This window comes from Nanorana parkeri, unplaced genomic scaffold, assembly GCF_000935625.1.
Source record: "Nanorana parkeri isolate BGI_ZX_2015 unplaced genomic scaffold, ASM93562v1 scaffold28, whole genome shotgun sequence".
Classification (NCBI taxonomy): domain Eukaryota; kingdom Metazoa; phylum Chordata; class Amphibia; order Anura; family Dicroglossidae; genus Nanorana; species Nanorana parkeri.
The window spans coordinates 3,282,238-3,286,140 of NW_017306296.1; positions in this window are offsets into that span (position 1 = coordinate 3,282,238).

Sequence of the window (3,903 nt, forward strand, 5' to 3'; positions counted from 1 at the left end):
ATGTTCCCTGGACCTGCCTTGTAGCAGAAATCCTGCCGGTCACAGCGATATATATTTTTTTTCCATTTTTGAATTTTATTTGTTTATATCAAAGCCAAAGCAGCAAAGTTCTAAACTTGTTGTTCTAAACTCTACCTCTGAAAAAACCGTTTCAGGCTGAATTTACAAAAAAGTTTTTTGTTTTTTTTTAAGTGATACTATATAAAGTTGTTTAACATTTGACATTGTACAAAAAACAGCATCAAGGCAAGTGTGCCCCTCCTATTTTATCTTTTTTTAAAAAATAAAACTATTCTTGAACACCGTAAATTTTGGCATACAGTTAACATGTAACATGAAAGGAATTCAAAAATTAAAAAAAAAAAAAAAAATGAGCTTACAAAGCTATCAAAAACCTTCAACTCTAAACAAATACATATAAATAAAAAGGAATGATATTTTAAGGCTCTTGATTATTAAGTTAATAAATCAAATATACACAGTGATTAATAAAAAAAAAAAAGGAATATGCATTAAAGGAAATGATATATTGATGTGCAGTGCACCTGATCGCAAAGGTGCGTTGTGCATTTCAGCCCATAAACTCTAGCTCTTGATATCCTCATTTTCTAAAAGCACTGTATCAGAGATGGCTAAAAAGCTCTACATGATCCAAAGCACCCTGGATTGAAATTTTTCCACAGGGTCATACCATCCATAAAGTAGATTAGTCTTAGGAACCCAATGACGCTTATTCAAGGAAGGTTGGATCCATGCAGGAAAGGAGAGATGCTAATTTCCATCCAGGCTGGGTTCACCTCCGCCATGCTGGCACAGCTGCGGCTCCAGATGTGATGGTAGAACACGGTGAACTGAGGGCTGAAGACTCGGATGTGACAGAGCAACTCTGATGTGAAAGTAGGGGACTGTCATAGGAAAAAATGGAAAGGGGACTCCTTTTGTGTTGGATCTCCACTTAAAATCCATACCATACCTCTATCTTGGAAAAGGGTCTGGTTTGGATATTGGAGGGGGCACAGGTCAATCTTTACATTTTAGACTGGGGTGCCTCGAGATTTTGTATACTCCTAAAGTGTGCCTTGACTGAAAATCGGTTGATAAAACACTGATCTAAAGCACTTTCCTTTTTCTGATCTCACCATAGCCTCCCCAATGCCCCATGTATGTAAACCCCAACTTTGCTTATTTGGCCACTTTTTCAGTCTGTTAAATTCACCATGTATATACCAATGATGCCCCTCCATAGATACAGGAAAGTAAGTGCTGTCACCCAGGACAGTGTGTTACCGGCAGGAGCACCAGGTGGAATTTATAGAAAACTAAAATCCTGAGAAAATAAATAAATAAATGTAGCCACCATATCTAAAGAAGAGTGAGCAGCAATATATTAAATGAATATTTCTCACTATAGATGTTTGAAGGAAATATAATGTATGCACAGCATGGGACCATTTGACAAGAGGCAGTAAAACCCACCCAGAACTACTAATTCCAGCTTTGTATTGTAATAATTGTCTTTTTTCAAACTTGCCAATATTCTCAGGATATACATCTCTAAGCACCTTTCCATAGCATTCCTTTAAACAATTATCTGCCTTGCTAACAGCATTGAGCACCAGTCTTCGATATCCCGTAACCAATTTAAAAACCAGGTGGCCTAGTCACAAAAAAATACCCTCTTCAAATCAATGGCATGGTCTGCAAGACGAGCATAAAATCCAAATTTCACAGGTTTTCATACAAAAAGAATTTAATAAATATTTTTTCAAAATGTATTGCCTTGAACAAAAACTCATACTTAAGGCTTATATAACATGAACAACAAGACATGGAATCTTTAGATTCAGTGGCCATTGATGGGTTGATCTGGAGGATGGAGTTTTCAAATCGTAAATGGAAGCTGCACTGGGATCAGTACTACAATAATGTAGTATTCTTATTAATGAAGACATCTTTGTACGGGATGCTGGGGGTGTTCCCTACTCAGCAGCACACTTCTCATTTTATAAACCGCCTCTTTGGTAGAGGGCCATGCAAATCCTGTAAAGGGCTACACAGGTGATTCTAATCTCGCAACTGCGCAAATAAAATATAGTGTATCAATTGCAACATTTACATCTCAAAACTTTTGAGGTGCCATTCACACTCATAACTGTCCCTCGTGGTGCTTTAACGTGCATTGCATTAATGTAAGCCATTCATTATGGAAGGACTGCCAATGTACTGCAATGGCCCAAAAACACACCTGACCCTTTTTTCCCCCACTGCAGTGCATTACAACAAAATATAGGCAGTGTGCGCACTACTGTGTTGGCTGCTACATTACAGCCGGTTGGGGTGTCATTTACAATACATGGCCCCACAAACACGCCGTGTATATATAGAGCCATGAGCTGAGACACCTTAAAGAGCTAAGCACTTTCGGCGAAATAAAACACTCACGCTTGAGCTATACAGGCAATTGTTAGTGGCTCAGTTGAGTCACTGAAGACCAGTGACTTTTCCTGGGTGGCTCCTTATAAGCTATATAGTATTATATATTAAATAATTGAGCTGATCACAGCATGCTGGATTGTGTAAGATTATAGGCTATTGTGTACCTAACACCCAAGGCATCCCTTTGTTCCACCATTTACAGTTCTTCCATAATGATTTGAGAAATCTAGTAACACAAAAATTGCACGTTACTTAAAATTATACCGGTTTATAAAAGCAAATGCTAAGGCTACCAATACTAATCATCCTAAGTGGCCATTATCCTGACCCTCAGGCTTCAGTATTATAGGAGTTACTGACCCAACTTATATACAGATGAGGCAAGGTAGACATTCCTATCTGCATATTCGTTCCAGGCAAATGACTCGCAAGCAGGTTAGCATGGCAGGCTAGCATCTAGTATGTTCAGAAGGAGAGGCCAAAAAATGGCCTGTTTCTCATTACAGGTTTTTCTTTAACCAGAATAGCTATGCAAAAAATTAGCAATCGTGCAACTGATTTACAAAACCTCTGAATTAAAGCTCATTGTTGACAATGAAGGTCCTCTTCTCTTCCACAGACCTTAAATGGAAGAGGTTTGTACATCCCTCAAGCACTACAGAGGTGATTATTTCCCCCATTCTTCCATCAGGTATATCACTGTGAGATGAATCTTGTAAAAATAATCTCTCAGCAATTACCCCAAAATGTATACCCATGCAGGGTAATGATCACTTTCTTCAAAAGTTTTTATAATCTGGGAGGTTAGAAATCTCTTGTGTAGCCCCAAGCTTACCAATTTGCATGGTGCAAAAAAGGATAAAACTTCTCTTTTCCGCACTGGTTTGGCCAAACAAAATGAGTGAGGAAGAACTTGTACACATTTCAAGAGACAATTTGGCTGCAAGAAACCTGCAGCTTGGTGGTGAAACTGGTTAATATGCAGGCACATAGGCAATTGATGCAGTGACCTCTACAACTGCTGTACTTGTCAATGCTTCGGTTTTTTTACTGCAACTTGGAATACCAATATCAACCTTCTGTCAGTTGACGGTCATCATTTAGGTACCTCAATGTTCCTCTGCACAGAGGTACTGGAGAGTGGGAAACCATAGTCACCTCAATGGCCTATTTTAAAGTTGGTTTCCTATTAAGCCTCTGGTTGGATAAGATTTTCTAGAACCAACAGAGAGGCCAGGGGAATATACATAGTAAGGAGTCTGGGAAATGTGCGGCCCAGAATTAGAAACTGGGAAAAAAAAATGGTCTAATGATGGCACAAGAGGCGAGTGTCAATAACCTACTATAGTCACTACATTTCATTCCATCAATCGGATGTTAGTGGAGTTGTCCTTTAAAGCGCAAAACATTTTTTTTTTTTAGCGCCATGGCCTGACGGCGGCGGGTGAAAATTAGGGAAAAACAACA